Source organism: Triticum aestivum, chromosome 3A (genome assembly GCF_018294505.1).
Source record: "Triticum aestivum cultivar Chinese Spring chromosome 3A, IWGSC CS RefSeq v2.1, whole genome shotgun sequence".
Taxonomy (NCBI): Eukaryota; Viridiplantae; Streptophyta; class Magnoliopsida; order Poales; family Poaceae; genus Triticum; species Triticum aestivum.
Window position 1 is genome coordinate 466899641 of NC_057800.1, and position 24196 is coordinate 466923836.

The window sequence follows — 24196 nt, forward strand, 5'->3', positions numbered from 1 at the left end:
AACAACAGCTTCAAGCTGATCAAGATCTGCTCAATGATAGATGGACAAATATCCTGGAAGCCGAGGAATACAACGTCAAGCAACCACTCAAAAGTTACCCGAAGCGCAAATTACTACCTCAATTCGATGACGAGGCGTGAGAGCCTGTGCCATCAGCGCACAATGCGGCTGACCGACCACCACGTGGTCGGGACAAAGCGGCAACCCAAGCCGAACACCAGCCCGCACTACCCCGCCATCAAGGAAGAGACAAAACTGCTAAGGGATACGCGTATGATCTCTGGCAGGGCCTGAAGAATAAAGCAGGCCCGGCCAGATCGATCTACGGATCACGGGGGCGTGCCTCGACGCGCGACGACGGCTATCAAGCCGAACACGGCAAGCACAATTATGTCCGAGCCGAAAACCGCAGACGGACTCCATCTGAACTGCGTCGCGACCTGGCCCAACATAGAGGAGCCGCACACCCCCTCTGATTCACTGATGAAGTAATAGAACATGAATTCCCAGAAGGGTTCAAACCCATGAATATCGAATCATATGATGGAACCACAGATCCTGCGTTATGGATTGAAGACTTTATTCTCCATATTCACATGGCCCGCGGCGATGATCTTCATGCCATCAAATACCTCCCCCTAAAGCTCATGGGGCCAGCCCAACACTGGCTGAACAGCCTGCCTGAAAACTCTATTGGCAGCTGGGAGGACTTGGAAGAAGCCTTCCTTGACAACTTCCAAGGTACATGCGTTCGACCTCCGGATGCCGACGACTTAAGTCACATAATCCAACAGCCCGGAGAGTTGGCCAGGAAATTCTGGACTAGATTCTTAACCAAAAAGAACCAGATCATCGACTTTCCGGATGCCGAAGCCCTAGCGGCATTTAAACATAGCATCCGGGATGATTGGCTCGCCCGACACCTCGACCAAGAAAAGCCGAAGTCCATGGCAGCCCTCACGGCACTCATGACCCGCTTTTGCGCAAGCAAAGATAGCTGGCTAGCCCATAGTAATAACAATGCAAGCGAACCTAGCACTTCGGAAGCCAGAAATAGCAACGGCAAGCCCCGACGCAACAGACATAAGCATCGAAGCAACAGTGATAATACCAATGACACAGCAGTCAACGCCGGATTCAGTGGCTCCAAGTCTGGTCAGCGAAAGAAGCCATATAAAAGAAATAATCAGGGCCCTTCCAGCCTGGACCGCATACTCGATCGCCCATGCCAGATCCATGGCACCCCTGATAAACCAACCAATCATACCCATAGGAGTTGTTGGGCCTTCAAACAGGTTGGCAAGTTAAATGCCGAAGACAAGGAGAAGGGGTCGCAAAGCAAGAATGACGACGAGGAGCCCTGTCCACCGAACCCAGGGGGACAGAAGAAGTTTCCCCCTCAAATCAAAATGGTGAACATGATATACGCCACCCATATCCCCAAGAGGGAGCTCAAACACGCGCTCAGGGATGTCTATGCGATAGAGCCAGTCGCCCCAAAATTCAACCCATGGTCGTCATGCCTGATCACTTTCGATCGTAGGGATCATCCAACCAGTATCCGTCATGGTGGGTCAGCCGCACTGGTCCTCAACCCAATAATTGATGGATTTCACCTCACACGAGTCCTCATGGACGGTGGCAGCAGCCTCAACATGCTTTACCAGGATACAATGCGCAAAATGGGCATCGATCCATCAATGATCAAGCCCACCAAAACTACCTTTAAAGGATTTATACCAGGTGTAGAGGCCCGCTGCTCGGGCTCAATCACATTGGAGGTCGTCCTCAGATCTCCGGACAACTTCCGAAGTGAGGAGTTAATCTTCGATATCGTCCCCTTCCACAGTGGCTATAACGCACTGCTCGGACGAACTGCGTTTGCCCGATTCAATGCGGTGCCGCACTATGCTTATTTCAAGCTCAAGATGCCCGGACCACGTGGTGTCATAACAGTCAATGGAAATACGGAGTGCTCCCGCCGTACCGAGGAGCACACCACTGCCCTGGCAGCAGAAGTACAGTGCAGCCTCCACAAGAAGAACCTTAATTCGGCAGCCATACTCCCGGACACTGTCAAACGAGTCCGGACTACCATGCACCAGGACAGCCCAGCTCGTCAAAAGCTCAACTTGCAATTCGGCCTCCGTCCCAGACCACACCAAGTGGCGGTGTTCACGCCACGCGTACATAACTACACACTCAAAATACCATGGGCATAGACAGAGGCATAACTAGATTGTGATCCATAAGAAGGCTCGACCTCCCCTGGACACACATACTTTCACTTTTTCTTTTTTCCTCTTCAGGTTTCCTTTCCGCAGGCCCCTCTCACCGGCCTCATAACGGTCCTTTCGAAGGACGGACACACCAGGGTGGCAAGTAGCACAGACATGCAGGGGAATCTCAAGATGTCCTTCTTGGCGATCACTCTACCTGTTTTCAGGACCCGTGCGCAGCTCCCCCTAGGTTTTGGCATGTTAAATAGCCACTGTTGCTTCTTGCACTTTTTGTTCAAGTACGCTCTGACGTATTAATTAGAATTATAATGGAAACAGTTTGCGGCCCAACATATGTGGCACTAGCTTCTTCTTTATTTTTTATTTTCGCTATTTTAATTTGCATCCGTACACCTTCGTACGCCGTAATCCGCCAAGGGCTTTATTGTGCCGCACACTATGGCAACAAGTCCGAACACTTTTACAGTATAGTTCGGCACCCCTAATTTAGCATTATATGCATTGGCTCCGAATCATGTCTTTGGTCAATACTTGGGTTGCCCGGCTCCTGTTCTTACTACCTTATGTTCCGTTATCTCAGCTAGGGTAGTAAAGGGAGAAGTACTGCGATTGTACCCTGGTTTATCCGAATGAGCACCTCAGTAGAGAAAGCTGAAAACTGACTGCCATGATGTGGCGTGAGTCGATCAGCTCTTCGGAGGTTTCAAATCTTTAGCGATTTTTCCCACATTATGCGACGAATTGGTTCTTATCCGATCAGGTGTTTACAGCACCCTAGTCTGGATACTAGGGGTTGCGCCTACATTTTCATTATCAAACTCCTATGGCTAAGTGAGGGTAATAAAGCCACATAGTCTGATTGCCTGGTTCGTTGCACTAAACACCTCCTTTAAGGACCAAACTCTTGGATAAAGAGTGTTTAGATTCATCCCGAACACCCCCGTACTACCTACGTGGGGGATAAAGCCGACGACTGGCCAACTCTTAGACTTGATGAAACAGCCGCACAGGAGGTAAAACTTTAAATAAACAAACAACAAAGCATTATATTACACATCAAGCCTTGTTTTCATTATACAGGGCGGGATTACATGAATGTATTCATTCAAAAATAATGTCCTTAGCACATTGCTCCACCACAATGCGGGATCCCTTCAGAACATCTTCAAAATAACGCCCGGGCGTGCGGTGCTCCTTCCCCGCGGGCGGTCCTTCGGTCGCGAGCTTGTTGGCATCCATCTTCGCCCGTTGTATCTTGACACGGGCGAAGGCCATCCGCGCACCTTCTATGTCGACGACTGCTTGATGGCGTCAAGCCAAGGGTAGGCATTCACCAGCCGCTTCACGAGGCCGAAGTAGCTGCCGGGTATAGCTTCTGCAGGCCACAGCCGGATTATTAAATCCTTCATGGCCAGTTCGGCGACCCTATGCAGCTCGACCAGCTGCTTCAACTGGTCGCTAAAAGCACCAGATGTTCTGGCGCAAGATATTGCGACCAGAATAGCTTCTCCATTTAGCTCCCCTCTTCGGCTCGTAAGAATGCTGCAGCATCAAAAGCACTGCGGGGAAGATCTGCAAACGCCCCTGGAGAACTCCAAATCCGGGTTAGCATGAGATATCTCTTCTTCACATAATTGCTCTGCATAATAAAAGCCTTACCCGCTGCAATTTTCTTGGCCTCCCAGAATTCCTGGAGGGCGCCCTGGGCTTCGACCCGGGCCTCTTGTGCACTTCGATGAGCCTGGGCAAGTTAGGCCTCTTCCTCCACATTCTTGCGCTCCAAGGCCTCGCACTTCTTCATGGTGTCCTGCAGCTCCTGCTGGACCTCGCCGACCATGGCCTCGTGCTTTTTGCGGGCGGGCTGCTCATCTGCCGCTCTCTTCAGGGCTTCAGCCAGCGCTGCCTTGAGGGTTTCCACCTCGTGCGCCGCCCCTACAAATTATCACACGATCAACACAAGCAATTCATATCTTCCTATATTTGAATAGGTCGTTACATACCCTGCTTGTCCGCAAGCTGCCTTTTTGCACGACCGAGCTCTTCCTCGGTTTGCTCCAGCCTCTGCTTCAGTCCGAAGACTTCGACAGCATGAGAAGTCGAGGCTAGCAGCGATGCCTACTTATTCACAAAGACATATTATTCTCCTGTGACAAACTATTTGATCCTCTATTTGTCTTTTTTCCGAACACCGAACAGAGTCTCAGGGGCTACTATCTATACTTTAACTTTCTTTTCACATAAACGCAACGCTTTCCTCAAAGCCTGTTAGAAGGCTCGCGCAGGCTTCGGTCAGTCCACTTTTCGCAGACTTAAACTTCTCAATCAACGCACCCATAAGGGTACAGTGTTACTCAAAGATGGAAGCACTTCCAGTAGAGTATCCGGCGCCTCTGGTTGGACAGAGGTCACCGGCGGAATGGGCACACCTCCTGTCGGTGTCAAAATCGGCGGATCTCGGGTAGGGGGTCCCGAACTATGCGTCTAAGGTCGATGGTAACAGGAGACGGGGGACACAATGTTTACCCAGGTTCGGGCCCTCTCTATGGAGGCAACACCCTACTTCCTGCTTGATCGATCTTGATGAATATAAATATTACAAGAGTTGATCTACCACGAGATCGTAATGGCTAAACCCTAAGGGCCTAGCCTAACTATGATTATGAGGATATATATACGGACCTAGCCCTCCGGTTTATATAGACACCGAAGGGATCTAGGGTTACATAGGGTCGGTTACAGAGAAAGGAATCTTCATATTTGGTCGCCAAGCTTGCCTTCCACGCCAAGGAGAGTCCCATCCGGACACACGTAGAGTCTTCGGTCTTCGTATCTTCACAGCCCATTAGTCCAGCCCATGTCCAATAGGTCGGACGCCCGAGGACCCCTTAGTCCAGGACTCCCTTAGTAGCCCCCGAACTAGACTTCAATGACGAGGTGTCCGGTACGTAGATAGTCTTTGGCATTGCAAGGCGGGTTCCTCCGATGACTTCAAAGCGATGTATTTGGATTTCCATTTAATGTCGTACCCCTTAGCTTTCGCGCCTTCCTGACTTTGGCTTCCATGTGTCGAGCGAATACAAGAGGTCGGGGTATTTTTACACATACCACCCTAACTATACCAGAAAGGTGCCTATTTAAAGAGAATAGATCTCAGATCCACTCCAAACCTCAGGAAAAAAATACTCAGAGCTTGCGGAGCAAACACCACCACAACATGGCTAGCGCTCCCAGCTCTTCCTCTCGTCCCCACGGCTCCGAAAAGGGTGATTGGGAGAGCTGTTCCATATCTCACAGTCAGCTGGTGAAGCTGCAAAAACAGGGCTTTCTTCCTCCCGCGGATTTAGTCCCCGTACGAGCAGGGCTGACGTCCTTTAATGGGGGGGGGGGTTCAGGCGGAGAACTTCCCCAATCCGTCCAGGGAGGAATGAGTATGCTTTGTTCCCTTCTTGTTAAGGGGCATTGGATTTCCAATCCATCCCTTCCTCCTAGGATTGCTGGAGTATTATGGCCTCCAACTGCATAGTCTTACTCCCGCCTCCATCCTGCATATTGCGGGTTATGTCGCTCTGTGCAAGCTATTCCTAGGCTGTGAGGCCCATTTCAATTTATGGAGAAGACTGTTCTGCCTCGTCCCTCATAATCAAGGAGGGTCAATATTTGAAGTGGGGGAGCCGAAGTGTGGCGTATCGCCAGAACGGGATACCTGTCCGGCATGCCGAAGAAGGCTTCCGAAGAGTGGCCTTCCGAATGGTTCTATATTGATGACATCGCTCTTCCCAACCTAGTCCGAATGGGCCTCCCCAATTTTTCAAGCGTTCCGTTGAACAAACACCATAGCTGGCGTCCTTGGAGCCTTGAGGAGGAGGATAGCGCAGAGGTCACTCAGCTGTTGGGCAAGATTAAGATGCTCGCCCAGTCCGGATTGTCAGTAGTCTAGGTAATGGCGATCTTCATAGTGCGGGGGGTCCAGCCGCTCCAATACAGAGGGCTTCCCATGTGACACTATAATGGGGAAGACGACGCCTCACGCTGCGGTCGGAAGGGCCCAAAGACCCCCGCTGCTCTGGCCAAAATATTGGTCGAACTGTATAAAGGGGAGAAGGAGGAGTTCTCCCGTCTCCAATGTCGAGACGGATTTTCCATGTATAATCCTCCTAGCTAGGTAAGCTTCTGACCCTACCATTTACTCCTCTCCCTGAATTATTTTTGACAGACAGTATCCTATCCACTCATAACAGGAATGGCGAAAGGCTGTCGAGGGGATCCATAACCCGGCCCCTCAACCGGAGGGTCACAACCGGGATCTTGACCCTGGATATGCAGAAGATCCGAACATATTTGTGGAACTCGAGGATGGAATATTCTATCAAACGAGCTATGATGGTACGGAAGTACCTATCATCACCGATTACCCCGGCCTCCTTCCTGCTTCGCATGTAAGTGATTTAAAAGGCACTCTCTTTGAAAGAGTTTCCTTGCTATGCCTCACCCACCACACTATTTCGTGTTCCAAAGGGGAGGCGCTCGACATCGCAACGTGCACCAGATGCGTCTCCGAGGAGAGCGATGCCCGCGCCGAGCACATCTTCGAAGAGGAAGGCAAATGATAATACGACAGAACCCTTGTCAAAGAGGTCAAGCTTTCCTTTGAGGAATACATCGTCTGATCGTCACATCAAATCGTGACGCCACTCCATGCATTCTATTAGGAAAAGTATCTGCCAGACGTGCATCCACTAGTCAGGTTTCGGACCCTGCCCTAAGGACGGGGGATGACACGGGAGCGTCACTGAACTGTCCTTCCACAGAGGGTTCGGACGACATGTCCGTCACAAATTCTAAGGTGGAGAGTGAGGGAGTCCTGGATTAGGGGGTGTCCGGATAGCCGGACTATACCTTCGGCCGGACTCCTGGACTATGAAGATATAAGATTGAAGACTTCGTCCCGTGTCCGGAAGGGACTTTCCTTGGCGTGGAAGGCAAGCTTGGCGATACGGATATGTAGATCTCCTACCATTGTAACCGACTCTGTGTAACCCTAGCCCTCTCCGGTGTCTATATAAACCAGAGAGTTTTAGTCCGTAGGACGAAGAACAATCATACCATAGGCTAGCTTCTAGGGTTTAGCCTCTTTGATCTCGTGGTAGATCTACTCTTGTACTACCCATATCATCAATATTAATCAAGCAGGACGTAGGGTTTTACCTCCATCAAGAGGGCCCGAACCTGGGTAAAACATCGTGTCCCCTGCCTCCTGTTATCATCTGACCTAGACACACAGTTCGGGACCCCCTGCCCAAGATCCGCTGGTTTTGATACCGACATTGGTGCTTTCATTCAGAGTTCCTCTGTGTCGTCACTTTTAGGCCCGATGGCTTCTCCAATCATCAACAGCGATGCGATCCAAGGTGAGACTTTTCTCCCCACACAGATCTTCGTATTCGGCGGCTTTGCACTGCGGGCCAATTCGCTTGGTCATCTGGAGCAGATCGAAAGCTACGCCCCTGGCCATCAGGTTAGATTTGGAAGTTTGAACTACACGGCCGACATCTGCGGAGACTTGATCTTCGACGGATTCGAGCCACAGCCGAGCGCGCCGCACTGTCACGATGGGCATGATTTAGATTTGCCGCCGAACAGTGCCCTGGAGGCCGCACCTGTGTCTGCTCCGACCCCTAGCTCGGAACTGATCACACCAACCGAGGATGGGTGGTTAGACACCGCCTCGGGGGCTGCAATATCTATGGCGATCGAGCCGAACACCGGCCCTATTCTCTGCGAAGCCCGTGACTCCAAGGAGCCGGACTCCTCTCCAAACTCCGAGCCCTCCGCACCCCGGCCGATCGAACCCGATTGGGCGCCGATCATGGAGTTCACCGCCACGGACATCTTTCAGCACTCGCCCTTCGGCGATATTCTGAATTCACTAAAGTCTCTCTCTTTGTCAGGAGAGCCCTTGCCGAATTATGGTCAGCAAGGTTGGGATGCGAATGATGAAGAAATTCAAAGCCCACCCACCACCCACTTCGTAGCCACTGTCGATGATTTAACCGACATGCTCGACTTCGACTCTGAAGACATCGATGGTATGGACACCGATCCAGGAGACGATCAAGAACCAGCGCCTATAGGGCACTAGAAAGCCACCTCGTCGTATGATATATACATGGTGGACACCCCAAAAGAAGGCAATGGCGATGGAAAAGCGGAGGATGACCCCTCCAAGAAGCAGCCTAAGCGCCGGCGTCAGCGGTGTCGCTCTAAATCCCGCCAAAACAAAAACAGTGATTCCGGCACGGGAGATAATAACACCCCGGACAGTGCCGAAGACAACCACCTCCAGCAAGATTCAGCACAGGAGGATAGAGAAGCCAGCCCTCATGAGAGAGCGGCAGACAAAGAGGTCGAGGACGATAATTATATGCCTCCCTCCGAAGACAAGGTAAGCCTCGACGACGACGAATTTGTCGTGCCGGAGGATCCCGTCGAATAAGAGTGTTTCAAATGCAGGCTTATGGCCACGGCGAGCAGCCTCAAGAAAAAACAGCAACAGCTTAGAGCTGATCAAGATTTGCTAGCGAACAGATGGACTGAAGTCCTTGCGGCCGAAGAGTATGAACTCGAACGCCCCTCCAAGAGCTACCCAAAGCGCAGGTTGCTACCCCAATTAGAGGAGGAAGCACCTAAATCACCAGCGCATGATGCGGCCAACCGGCCACCCCGTGGCCGTGACAGAGAGGCCTCTCGGCCCTCCACTCAAGCCACACCCCGGTGCCGCTCAAAAAATACCAAGGCATGGGAAAATGCGCCAGACCTACAAGACATATTGAAGAACAAGGCAAGGCAAACAAGATCGATCTACGGATCACGTGGGCGCCCCACGGCACGAGATGGTACTCGTCACACCGGATATAGTAAATCCGGCCGGGCCGAACATAGTAGACAAAGCTCGTTTGAGCTGCGTCGTGATATAGCCTAGTACAGAGGCGCCGCACACCCACTATGCTTCACAGATGAAGTAATGGATCATCAAATCCCCGAGGGTTTCAAACCCATGAACATTGAATCATATGATGGCACAACAGATCCTGCGGTATGGATCAAGGACTATCTCCTTCATATCCACATGGCCCGCGGTGATGACCTACACGCCATCAAATACCTCCCACTCAAGCTTAAAGGACCAGCTCGGCATTGGCTTAATAGCTTGCCGGCAGAATCAATTGGCTATTGGGAGGACCTGGAAGCGGCATTCCTCGACAATTTCCAGGGCACTTATGTGCGACCACCAGACGCCGATGACCTAAGCCACATAATTCAGCAGCGAGAGGAATCGGCCAGACAATTCTAGACACGGTTCCTAACCAAGAAAAATCAAATTGTCGACTGTCCGGACGCAGAGGCCCTAGCAGCCTTCAAGCATAACATCCGCGATGAGTGGCTTGCATGGCACCTAGGACAAGAAAAGCCGAAATCCATGGCAGCCCTCATGACACTTATGACCCGCTTTTGCGCAGGAGAAGACAGCTGGCTAGCTCGCAGCAATAACATGACCAAGAGCCCTGGTAATTCGGATACCAAGGACAGCAGTGGCAAGTCGTGTCGCAACAAGCAAAAGCGCTGCATTAACGGCGACAATGCTGAGGATACGGCAGTTAATGCCGGATTCAGAGGCTCTAAACCCGGTCAGCGGAAAAAGCCATTCAAAAGGAACACTACAGGCCCATCCAGTTTGGACCGAATACTCGACCGCTCATGCCAGATACATGGCACCCCCGAAAAACCAGTCAATCACACCAACAGAGATTGTTGGGTGTTCAAGCAGGCAGGCAAGTTAAATGCCGAAAGCAGAGACAAGGGGCTGCATAGCGATGACGAGGAGGAGCCCCGGCCGCCGAACAGCAGTGGACAGAAAGGTTTTCCCCCACAAGTGCGGACGGTGAACATGATATACGCAACCCACGTCCCCAAAAGGGAGCGGAAGCGTGTGCTAAGGGACGTATACGCGATGGAGCCAGTCGCCACAAAGTTCAACCCATGGTCTTCCTGCCCGATCACTTTTGATCGAAGGGACCACCCCACTAGCATCCGTCATGGCGGATCGCCGCATTGGTTCTAGACCCAATTATTGACGGATTTCACCTCACTAGAGTCCTTATGGACGGCGGCAGCAGCCTGAACCTGCTTTATCAGGATACAGTGCGGAAAATGGGCATCGATCCATCAAGGATCAAACCCACCAGAACGACCTTTAAAGGCGTCATACCAGGTGTAGAAGCCAAATGTATAGGCTTAGTTACACTTGAAGTGGTCTTCGGATCTCTGGATAATTTCCGAAGCGAGGAGTTAATCTTCGACATAGTCACGTTTCGTAGTGGCTATCACGCACTGCTCGGGCGAACCGCATTTGCCAAATTCAATGCGGTGCCGCACTATGCATACCTCAAGCTCAAGATGCCAGGCCCTCGAGGCGTCATCACGGTCAATGGAAACACCGAATGCTCTCTCCGAATGGAGGAGCATACTGCAGCTATCGCAGCGGAAGTACAAAGCAGCCTCTCAAGGCAATTCTCTAGTCCGGCCGTTAAACGTCTGGACACCGTCAAGTGCGCCCGAAGTAACCTACACCAAGACCACCTGGCACGTTCCGAGCAAACGTAGCAATGCGGCCCCAACCCCAGCCCTTGCAAACTTGCGAAACCAGTGTTGCGCGTACATAACTACGCTCTGGAAATACCATGGGCAAAAGGGGAGGGGTAAAATCACGACACGCCCGAAACATGGCTTAAACCGCACTAAGGGCTGCCGACTTTTTCATTTTCTCTTACTTTCAGGACTCCACTCTTTGGAAGGCCTGTCCGGCGGTACAATTGCCGCACAAACGATACAACCAGGGAAGCAGAAAGCTATGCCGCACTATGGAACTCTAAGGTGGTCTCTATAACGAGCAGTATACCTGTTTCAAATACCATTCCACGGCTCGCCCCTAGAGAGGGCATGTTAAATAGTCCCACTATTTTGCTTATTGCACTATTTGTATCGTTCTGCTTTGATCGCAACTTTTTTAAATAAACAATGCATAGCTTCCGTCTATTATTGCATTACCTTTTTTTACGAATATATGTTCATTAATGACATGTTGCACCTGTACACTTTGGTACGGCCAATACGCCAGGGGCTTAAGTACCCCACAATACGGTGTGAGAAGTCTGAACACTTTCACAAGTGCGGCACCCCGAACTTATAGCATTATATGCATCGGCTCCAAACCATGTCTTGGGTCAATAGTTGGGTTTGCCCGGCTCCTATGTTTTGGTACCTTACGTTCCATTACATCGGCTAAGGTAGCACTAGGAGAACTACTACGATTGTGCCCCAGTTGAGCTGGGCTAAGCACCTCAGTAGAGAAAGCTAAAACTGACCGTCATGATGAGGTGAGAGTTGGTCGCTGTTCGAGAGGTTTTTGAGTCCCTAAAGACTTATGCCGCTTAGAGCGAGGAGTCGGCTTTGTCCGGCCTAGGCGTGGATAGCGCCCCAAACTCGGTCTTCCGAACACTAGGGGCTTCGCCGAAATTTAAAATAATAGAATTCTATGGCTAAGTGAGAGTGTTCAAGCATTATAGTCCGATTGCCTTGTTCGTTGTGTTGAGCGCCTCCCCCGAAGGACCCAAGAATGGGAAAAAGAGCGCTCATGTTTATCCCGAACACCCTAGCACTCGTGGCATGGGGGCAGAAGCCGATGACTCGCCATCTCTCAAATTTGATAAACGGCTGCACATAAGGTAATATTTTAAATTCAAAAGCGTTGCTTAGTGCACATGAACAAGTTTTCAGCGTACAGGATCACAAATGCGAGTTTACTCAAAAATTACATCTTTGGAGCATTCATCCGCTATAAGGCGGGCACCCTTCAGGATGCCCTCATAATACACTTCCAGGACGCAATGCTCCTTGCCCGGCGGCGGCCCGTCCTTCACCAGCTTCTCCGCATCCATCTTGCCCCAGTGCACTTTCGCACGGGCAAGCGCCCTACGGGCACCTTCGATGCAGACGGAGCGCTTGATTACTTCAAGCCATGGACAGGCATCCACCAGCCGCCTCACCAGCCCGAAGTAGCTCCCAGGCAGAGCCTCTCCAGGCCAAAGCCGAACTACGAGGCCCTTTATGGCATGTTCGGCTACCTTGTGGAGCTCGGCCATTTGCTTCAGCTGGTCGCTCAGAGGCACCAGGTGTCCGGCCTCAGCATACTGAGACCAGAACACCTTCTCCGTCGAGCTCCCCTCCTCGTCTCGGTAGTAGGTGGCGGCATCAGACGCACTGCAGGGCAAATCTGTGAATGCTCCTGGAGAGCTCCGGACTCGGGTAAGTAACAAGTAATTCACTTTCACGTGCTTGCTTTGCATAATGAATGCCTTACCCGCCGCAATCTTCTTCATCGCGTCAATTTCTTTGAGGGCTTTCTGGGCTTCGGCCTTGGCAGACTTTGTGCTTTTTAGGGCTGCCGCAAGCTCGGACGCTTGCGTCTTTGAGTCAAGTTCCAAACTCTCGTGTTTTTCACGAGAGCCTGGAGCTCTTTCTGCACCTCCTCCACCCGTGCCTCCTGCTTCTCTCTCTCCATGCGCTCCGCGGCCGCTCTGTTTTCGGCCTCGGATAGCGCTTGCTTAAGGGTTGCCACCTCGATCGTGGCCCTTATAATAGCACGTTGATCCTGTCATTTTTTGCAACCACATCTTCTCTATATAATTGCGCAAGGTATTACTTACCTTCCTTCTCCTCGAGTTGCCTCTTGGCATGGCTGAGCTCGTTCTTGGACCACGCGAGGTTTTGCTTCAGTGTATCCACCTCCGGAGTCAGTGCGGCAGAGGCCAGCAGCGAAGCCTGCATACACATATTGACTTGATTATGTTAGACTCCTGCGAACGTTATTAGATCCTCTATTCGGCTTTTCTTTCCGAACACCGAACAGAGCATCAGGGGCTACTGTCTATGCGGTAATATTTTTATTCTTTACTTACCTCAAAGCCTGTTAGAAGGCTGGCACATGCTTCAGTCAGTCCGCTCTTGATGGACTGAACCTTCTCGATCACCGCACTCATAATAGTGCGGTGCTCCTCGTCGATGGAGGCGCCTTTAAGCACCTCCAGCAAATTGTCCGGCGCCTCCGGTTGGACGGAAGTCACCGGCTCGGTAGGCTTGCCCCTCTTGGAAGGAGGCTGCCTACCGGAGTCCGGAACTGTTGAAGGTTCCGGCGCGGTGCCCTTGGGGGTTCTATCCCCTCTACGCCTGGAGTCCGGGAGGTCGCCTTGCGGCGCCTCCAGGAGCACCTCCTCCTGGCTTGGAACCTGTTGGGACGTGTAACGCCCTCGATGCGGCTATATCTTCTACGTGTCGAAGCACGACTTAGAGGCATAACCGCATTGAAAGCAAAGTCGCAAGTAAGGTAATCTTCACAACAACCCATGTAAATAGATAATAAGGGGAAAGGTACATAGTTGGCTTACACTCGCCACGTCACACAAAGTACATAAATAGCATTACATCATCCAATGCACTCATGGTCCGACTACGGTACCAAAATAAAAGATCAACCCCAACATGCGACATGGTCCCGATCGCCCCAACTGGGCACCACTACTGATCATCAGGGAAAGACACATAGTAACGGCGTGAGTCTTCGTCGAACTCCCACTTGAGCTCAAGCGCATCATCTGGAACGGAGTCATCGGGCCCTGCATCTGGTTTGGAAGTAATCTGTGAGCCATGGGGACTCAGCAATCTCGCACCCTCGCGATCAAGACTATTTAAGCTTATAGGTAAGGCAAGGTAATATGTGGAGCTGCAGCAAGCGACTAGCATATATGGTGGCTAACCTGTTCGCAAAAGAGAGCGAGAAGAGAAGGCAAAGCACGAACGAAGAACTAGAGAACAACCTACGGCAAACATTACTCCAACACCGTGTTCACTTCCCGGACTCCGCCGAGAAGAGACCATCACGGTAACACACACAGTTGATTCATTTTAATTAAGTTAAGGGTCAAGTTATCTACAACCGGACATTAACAAATTCCCATCTGCCCATAACCGCGGGCACGGCTTTCGAAAGTTCAAATCCCTGCAGGGGAGTCCCAACTTAGCCCATGACAAGCTCTCACGGTCAACGAAGGATATACCTTCTCCCGAGACATTCCGATCAGACTCGGTATCCCGGTTCTACAAGACAACTTCGACAAGTAAAACAAATCCAGCAACACCGCCCGAATGTGCCGACAAATCCCGATAGGAGCTGCACATATCTCGTTCTCAGGGCACACTCAGATGAGCAATCCGTACAACTAAAACCAAACCTCGAGTTTCCCCGAGGGGGCGCTGCACAGGGCTCTAGTTTGGACCAACACTCAGAGGAGCACTGGCCCGGGGGGGTTTAAATAAGATGACCCTTGGGCTCCGGAAACCCAAGGGAAAAAGAGGCTAGGTGGCAAATGGTAAAACCAAGGTTGGGCATTGCTGGAAGAGTTTTATTCAAGGCGATTGTCAAGGGGTTCCCATTATTACCCAACCGCGTAAGGAACGCAAAATCCGGGAACATAACACCGATATGACGGAAACTAGGGCGGCAAGAGTGGAACAAAACACTAGGCAAAAGGCCGAGCCTTCCACCCTTTACCAAGTATATAGATGCATTAAGATAACAAGATAATATAGTGATATCCCAACAATAAACAATGTTCCAACAAGGAACGATCTCCAATCTTCACCTGCAACTAGCAACGCTATAAGAGGGGCTGAGCAAAGCGGTAACATAGCCAATCAACGGTTTGCTAGGACATGGTGGGTTAGAGGTTTGACATGGCAATTTGGGAGGCATGATAAGCAAGTGGTAGGCATCGTAGCATAGGCATAGCAAAAGAGCGAGCATCTAGCAAAGCAAAGATAGAAGTGATTTCGAGGGTATGATCATCTTGCCTGCAAAGTTGTCAGAGTTGACTGGATCCTCGAAAGCAAACTCAACGGGCTCCTCGTTAGCGAACTCGTCTCCCGGCTCTACCCAAACAAGACAAACAAGCAAAAGGAACACAATCAACCACGTGCAATGCTCAAACAACATGATGCAAACATGGTATGCTATGCGGGATGCGATATGTGATGCATATGCAAGATTTGACAAGGAATGATTGAACCTGGCCTCAACTTGGAAATCCAAGTGTGCCACTGGAAAGGTGAGGTGATTTCGGTTGAAATCGATATAAAGAACACCGGAATCGGATGCACGGTTTGGAAATGGCAAGCAAAACAAATATGGCACCGGTCTGCGATAAACAGCAAGTAGCCATCTAAATGCATCAAGATAATTATGCTACAGCACTCAAACATGGCAACAAAATACATGGAAGGGATCCACTCATGATGCTTGACAAAAGATGAACACTGAGCTACGGCCAATTCATCCATTAACAGGTTCAAACAAGCATGGCAAAAATGCAAATGATAAACAGGTTTCAGACTTGGTGAAATTAACACTAGTCTGGAATTCAGATCAGGTAGCACACTTTGGAGCATAAAAACTATATGCTACAGGACTTAAAATGGCAAAGCAAGGCATGGCATGGAGCTACTCAAAGAGCTTAACAAAAGTCCCTTAGTGACCTTGAGCCAAAAGGGATCAGAAAATACAATTGCAAGCATGTGAACATGGCAAAAACATAATCAGATCTCAGACTTAGAGAAAAACTGGAACATGCAAATATGTTAACGAGTAGGCATGTTCACGAGCTCGATGCACTCACTACAGAGCTAGGCATGACAATCTAAGCATACACCCATCAAGTATACATATTATATAAGCTAGACATGGCAAGAACAACAACATAGCATGCACGGCTCAACAATAACATCCTCGGCAAAATCGCTAACAAGTAGACAATCTGCCAGGATTCACGAAATAGCAAAAGTAGAGCTCGATTGACTCAAGCTAGGGTGCTCCATAATTGCAAACAAAGACATGGATGGATAGAGCATCACAAGATTAACAAAACATCCTTACTGATCATCCTCAAAAGAGGCACAGATCACTAGAAAACAACATGAACATATGGCATATTGATAACAACAGATCAAGGACTTAGAGAAATTCTAAGTCCCTGAAATCAGCATTAACGAATGCACTACTTTGCAAGCTTGTGCTAGTCACCACACATATCACAAAAATACATGTATAGCACCTCTGGAAAGATGGCATGGCATATAACAAAACACATGTAGAGCTCAGGAGCATATCATGCACACATTAATCATGGCAAAAATGACAAATAGCTATTTGGTGCAGTAGATCTGACAATTAACTCAAATATCTCTCTTCCAATGGCACTTCTGGCATAAAGATGAGCTCAAATGAAAATGATGCAATGAGACGAAATGATGTGCTCTTTGAGACGAACATTTTGATATGCTACACGCCCAAAACGGATCTACGGATGTAAAGTTACAGCACAATGAAGTTGCATAAAAATACTGAAAACGAGGGCAAAAGTCAACCCCTAGGGTTCCTCAGATCTGGATCCGGGGCTCGTCTCCCGAGGTTGGCCGGGAACTCGCCGGAGATGGGGACTTCGCCGGACTTGGCGTGGAGAAGAGCAGGTCGGCCGGATCTCGCTGGATCCGGTGAGGGCGGCGGAGGAGGCGAGGACGGGCGGCGAGGCCGAGGTTGCCGTTGGCGGCGCCGGCGATGTGGGGCGCCAGCCGGCGAGGAGTGCGGCGTCACGGTGGCGGCCGGCAATGGCGGCGCGGTGGCCGGCCGGGAGGAGATGCGCCGGGCGTGGGGAAGATGGGAGGCAGCGCGGTCGGAGGGGAGCCGGGCCACGGGGGTCGGCCACGGGCCGAGCGAGCCCGCGCGGAATCGGCGGCGATGTGGGGCGCCCGCTGCCACGTGGCGGCCCCGGTAGGTCGGCGGCGGCGGGTGGACAATGTCTGGCCGGACGGAAAGTGTCCGGTGGCGCGTGGAGAGGTAGGGAACTAGGGTTTCGTCCATGATTTCGAATGGGGAGTCTTTATATAGGCATAGGGGGAGCTAGGAGAGTCCAAATGAGGTGCGGTTTTCGGCCACGCGATCGTGATCGAATGCTCTAGATGTTGGAGAGGGTTTTGGTGGGTTTTGGGCCAAATTGGAAGGGTGTTTGGCTGCAAGACACACGAGGCCTTCTTGGTCCCTCGGTTAACCGTTGGAGTATCAAACGAAGTCCAAATGGTACAAAACTTGACAGGCGGTCTATCGGTAGTAAACCAAGGCCGCTTGGCAAGTCTCGGTCCAATCCGGAAATGTTTAACCCCCACACACGAAAGGAAGGTAGAAAGGACCACCGGAGGAGATAGGAGCACCGGAATGCAAAACGGACAACGGGGAAAATGCTCAGATGCAAGAGACGAACACGTATGCAAATGCAATGCACATGATGACATGATATGAGATGCATGACAACGGCAACAACACACGGAGACAAAAACCCGAAGCTGAGGAAAATAAAATAACTTAGCGCCGGAAATGGCAAGAGTTGGAGTACATATAAGGTAAATTACATCCGGGGTGTTACAACACTCCACCACTATGAAAGGATCTCGTCCCGAGATCTAGGACTGGAAGAACGCCGGGTACTCAGAACGGAGGTGATCCTCACGTTCCCAGGTGGCTTCACGATCGGAATGGTGTGACCACTTGACTTTGAGGAATTTGATTGACTTATTGCGAGTCTTGCGTTCAGTCTCTTCAAGAATAGCAACGGGGTGCTCACGATAAGAGAGATCTTCTTGGAGATCAATGTCTTCGAAGTTGACCGTGCGGTCAGGCGTCTTGAAGCACTTGCGGAGCTGAGAGACATGGAACACGTCGTGCACATTTGCAAAGTTTGAAGGAAGCTCGAGTTGATAGGCGAGATCGCCTCTCTTGCTGACGATCTTGAAAGGACCCACGTATCTAGGGGCAAGCTTCCCTTTGATACCGAAGCGACGAGTACCTTTCATTGGAGAGACGCGGAGGTAAACATGATCTCCGATCTCGAAAGCCAAATCACGGTGCTTACTATCATAGTAGCTCTTCTGGCGCGATTGCGCTGCTTTGAGGTTATCACGAATGACTTTGCACATTCCTCTGCCTCTGTGATCAAGTCATTTCCAAGAAGTTGACGTTCACCGGTTTCTGACCAGTTAAGAGGAGTACGGCACTTCCTGCCATACAGAATTTCGAATGGGGCCTTGCCCGAACTTGCTTGAAAACTGTTGTTGTAGGAGAATTCGGCATATGGAAGACAATCTTCCCACTTCATACCGAAGGAGATAACACAAGCCCTGAGCATATCTTCAAGAATCTGATTGACACGCTCGACTTGACCGCTAGTTTGAGGATGGAAAGCTGTGCTGAAGCGGATGTTGGTGCCCATGGCCTTCTGAAAAGAATCCCAAAACTTGGAGGTAAAGATGCTGCCACGGTCTGAAGAGATCACCTGTGGAATACCGTGCAGAGAGACAATCCGAGAGGTATACAGCTCCGCCAATTGAGCTGCAGTGATAGACTCTTTGATAGGCAGAAAGTGAGCCACTTTAGTGAGTTTGTCGATGACAACGAATATAGCATCATTGCCACGCTTGGACTTTGGAAACCCAGTCACGAAGTCCATCTCAATGTGGTCAAACTTCCATTCTGGAATGGCAAGAGGTTGGAGGAGACCAGCTGGCCTTTGGTGTTCTGCCTTCACTCTTCTGCAGACATCACACTCATTCACGAACTGAGCAATCTCGCGCTTCATTCGAGTCCACCAATAAGCCTGCTTGAGGTCCTGATACATCTTCGTACTCCCAGGGTGGATGGAGAGGAGTGAATTGTGAGCCTCATTCATGATAACTTTACGAAGGTCACCTTTGGGCACAACAATACGATCCTCGAAGAAGAGAGTATCCTTGTCATCAAGGCGGTAGCACTTGTACTTGGGTTGACTCTTGGCAATCCCAATCTTCACCTTCTTCACCATAGCATCAAGAAGTTGAGCCTCGCGAATCTGATCTTCCAAAGTAGGAGAGACTTGAAGGTTGGCGAGGAAACCTTGAGGAACAACTTGCAGATTGAGTTTGCGGAAAGCTTCACAAAGCTCGGGTTGGTAAGGCTTGAGAATCAGACTGTTGCAGTAAGCCTTCCTGCTCAAAGCGTCAGCAATCACATTGGCCTTGCCTGGAGTATACTCGATACTCGGATTATACTCTTGAATCATTTCGACCCAACGAGTCTGCCTGAGGTTGAGATTAGGCTGAGTGAAGATGTACTTGAGACTCTTGTGGTCAGTGAAGATGTCCACTTTTCTTCCCAATAAGAGATGTCTCCAAGTCAAAAGAGCATGCACAACTGCCGCCAACTCGAGGTCATGAGTGGGGTAGTTCTTCTCGTTGGGCTTCAACTGGCGAGAGGTATAAGCCACAACTTTCTTCTCTTGCATCAACACTGCACCAAGACCTTGAAGAGAGGCATCGCAGAAGACCTCGAACGGTTTGGATTCATCAGGAGGAGTCAGAACTGGAGCAGTGACCAATTTCTCTTTCAAAGTGTTGAAAGCGATGTCACATTCCGGAGACCAAACGTACTTGACGTGCTTCTGGAGAAGGTTTGAAAGAGGCTTCGCGATCTTTGAAAAGTTCTCAACGAACCTTCGGCAGTAGCTTGCGAGACCAAGGAAGCTACGGAGTTGCTTCACGTTCTGAGGTGGTTCCCAATTCACAATTGCAGACACCTTCTCAGGATTCACCGCAATGCCCTTGGCAGAGATGATATGCCCAAGATAGAGAACCTCATCGAGCCAAAACTCGCACTTTGAGAACTTGGCGTAGAACTGATGTTCCCTGAGCTTATCGAGCACCAAACGCAAGTGCTTGGCATGATCTTCCTTGTTCTTCGAAAAGACCAGAATGTCGTCGAGATAGACCAAAACAAAGTCATTTGTGTAGGCATTGAAGATGAAGTTCATCATGCGAGAGAAAGTCAGAGGGGCGTTGACGCAGCCAAAAGACATGACAGTGTATTCATATGAACCATAGCTTGTTCTAAAAGCCGTCTTGGGAATATCTTGCTCACAGATTCGAATCTGGTGATAACCCATACTGAGATCAAGCTTGGAGAATACTTGGGCACCTTTGAGTTGTTCGAACAGCTCATTGATGTTGGGAAGTGGGTACTTGTTCTTGATAGTATTCTTGTTCAATGGACGGTAGTCAACAAAAAGTCGGTCCGTTCCATCCTTCTTCTTCACAAAAAGAACTCCACAACCCCATGGAGAAGAACTAGGTCGGATGAGACCCATTCGCTCTTGAATATCGAGTTGCTTCTTCAGCTCCTTCAACTCTTTAGGTCTGAGCTTGTAAGGATGTTTGCACACCGGTTCCGTGCCAGGCTCAAGATCGATGACGAATTCAACTGGCCGGTGCGGAGGCATTCCTGGAAGCTCTTCTGGAAAGACGTCTTGATATTCGCAAACGACTGGAATTTGAGAGATGGCATCGAGTTCACCCTTCTCATTGAGAGAAAATAGACAGATTGTATCATCCCGAGCGGCAAAGACAATTACATCCTCAGACAAATGAGTCAATTGAATCTGCCTGGAGGCACAATCAAGCTTAGCCTTGTGCTTAGATAGCCAATCCATTCCTAGAATAGGATCAATATACGAGTCACCAAGAACATTTGGAGAGGACAAGAACTTATAGTCACCCAAAGTGATTGTAACATCCGGAACGCATACTCGAGATGTCATTAGACGGGCCGGAGAGTCAATAGCCAACGGTTTCGGCAACACTTGAGTAACAAAATCATTCTTAGATGCAAAAGGTCTCGAGATGAAACAATGCGATGCACCAGTGTCAAAAAGTACTTTTGTAGGAACATCGTTAACAGGAAGGTTACCCATGATGACATCTGACGAGTCCTCTGCCTGAGCTGCATTCACCATGTTGACCTTGGCGTACTTGGGGTTATGCTTGACCACAGCTGTACTTGCCGATCTCACAGGAGGAGGAGGGAGACGTCTCTGGTTGAAGCATTTGTTGGCATAGTGGCCCTTCTGTTGGCACTTGTTGCACGTGACCTCTGAAAGCGGACGGTGATACGGAGCACTCGATCTTCGAGCTTGAGACGAAGTCTTGTTCTGAAAGCCAGGGTTGGGTGGGTGGGAAGATCCACTGCCACCTTTGCTCTTCTGTTGAAACGGCTGACGGAACGGAGGAGGAGGAAGCCAATACTTCTGCTGCTTAGCCACTTGAGTAGAGGAAGAAGGAGTAGCATCTCTGACTCGCTTCTTGGAAGCATCGCACTTCAGTTGAGCAGCCTCTTGCTTCAATGCCATGTTGTAAAACTCATCGTACCTCATGGGCTCAAAGAGAACAAGAGCTAGCTGGATTTCTTCTCCGAGGCCACCCCTGAACTGGTATATCATGCTCTTCTCGTCAGGGACGTCCTGCTTAGCAAAACGGGCGAGCTTCTGAAACATCTTGTTGTAGTCATAGACAGACATAGAGCCTTGCTTCAGGTTGCGGAATTCCTTACGCTTGCTTTCAACCACGCTCTAAGGAATATGATGAGCTTTGAAGTCTTGACGGAATTCATCCCAGGTAATCACACGGCCTCCTCTGGAATCTTTGTACTACTGAAACCATTCTGCAGCTTGGTATTTGAGTTGGAAGGAAGCGAACTTGACAAAGTCCTCAGGCCTGACGTTACTGCAGTCGAAATGCTTGCACAAGTCCACGAGCCAATCGTCAGCATCAGTTGCCTCAATGCAATTGCCAAAGGTCTTTGGCTGGTTAGCAAGGAACTGGTTGAGTGTAGCAAAGTGATTCTGATTGTTGCCTTGGTTGCCTTGGTTCGCTTGGTTGCGCTCTTGAAGAATTTGCATGATCAACTGCGTGTTTGCATTGGTAGCGGCCATCACAGCTTGCCATGCCTCCGGAGGAGGAGGTGGTGGTGGCGGATCAGGATTCGGAGTCGTGCGCGTTGGAGGAGCCATCCTGAAGAGGTTGACATCCATTAGCACATTGATAGACAAAATTGAAGCTGAATCCAACGGGTTGAAATTGCAACATATAGTCTTCACATCCGAACAAAATGAACGAATGCATTCCAATTGAAATGGTCACATATCCATAAATTGAGAAGCCACTTAGAATTTAGGTAGAGGAATAAAATCAACAAGGTACGGAACAAGAACGAATACTCGGTAAGGATCACCCAATCTCAAACCAAATATCCGTGGAAGAAGAACTAGAGCTACAAGAATTCCCACCTATGAAACTCCCGAACCTTTCCGGTTATGCAATCAGGTGTTGGGGATACAGGGGAAGCATAATATCTCACCCAAATCTAGCAAATCCTACATCCAGCTGTATCCATCCTTCAACACATAACCGAGAAAAACTTCGGAAATCGTCTACCTCAACCTTCGAAAAGCATCCGTTATACAAGTTATGGCAATACTCCCGAACTCCCGCCCCAGTACTGGGTGGCGTCGAGGTTATCTCACCAACAACTGCATAAAAGAGATTTTCGATGTCGGCGAACTAAACTCAGGTATTCCAGAACTGCAACGATAAAATTGTGACGACAACACCTCGGAGCTCAACTCCCCGGGACACTGCCACAACCCCTAAATGACAGGAGGCACCAAGAACAATGTTCTCGTCACAAATCGATCGGAACGATTCCAAGATACCCGCGTGATCCTAAATTTTTTAGTGAAATTTGAGAAGAGAAGAGTCAAAACTCTACGTCAGGATGCCTTACCAGAGCGATGAAGGGACTGGGGAGTAAAAAGAATTCCTAAACTCTCCGATATATAATTCCTAAATGACTCAAAACATTTTTCTAGACTTAACAATGGCTGCTAATTCGATCAAGTAGTGGGGGCTCCTAAGGTCGGGGAAGGCTCTGATTACCAACTTGTAACGCCCTCGATGCGGCTATATCTCCTACGTGTCGAAGCACGACTTAGAGGCATAACCGCATTGAAAGCAATGTCGCAAGTAAGGTAATCTTCACAACAACCCATGTAAATAGATAATAAGGGGAAAGGTACATAGTTGGCTTACACTCGCCACGTCACACAAAGTACATAAATAGCATTACATCATCCAATCACGCATGGTCCGACTATGGTACCAAAATAAAAGATCAACCCCAACATGCGACATGGTCCCGATCGCCCCAACTGGGCACCACTACTGATCATCAGGGAAAGACACATAGTAACGGCGTGAGTCTTCGTCGAACTCCCACTTGAGCTCAAGCGCATCATCTGGAACGGAGTCATCGGGCCCTGCATCTGGTTTGGAAGTAATCTGTGAGCCACGGGGACTCAGCAATCTCGCACCCTCGCGATCAAGACTATTTAAGCTTATAGGTAAGGCAAGGTAATATGTGGAGCTGCAGCAAGCGACTAGCATATATGGTGGCTAACCTGTTCGCAAAAGAGAGCGAGAAGAGAAGGCAAAGCACGAACGAAGAACTAGAGAACACCCTACGGCAAACATTACTCCAACACCGTGTTCACTTCCCGGACTCCGCCGAGAAGAGACCATCACGGTAACACACTCAGTTGATTCATTTTAATTAAGTTAAGGTTCAAGTTATCTACAACCGGACATTAACAAATTCCCATCTGCCCATAACCGTGGGCACGGCTTTCGAAAGTTCAAATCCCTGCAGGGGAGTCCCAACTTAGCCCATGACAAGCTCTCACGGTCAACGAAGGATATACCTTCTCCTGAGACATTCCGATCAGACTCGGTATCCCAGTTCTACAAGACAACTTCGACAAGTTAAAACAAATCCAGCAACACCGCCCGAATGTGCCGACAAATCCCGATAGGAGCTGCACATATCTCGTTCTCAGGGCACACTCAGATGAGCAATCCGTACAACTAAAACCAAACCTCGA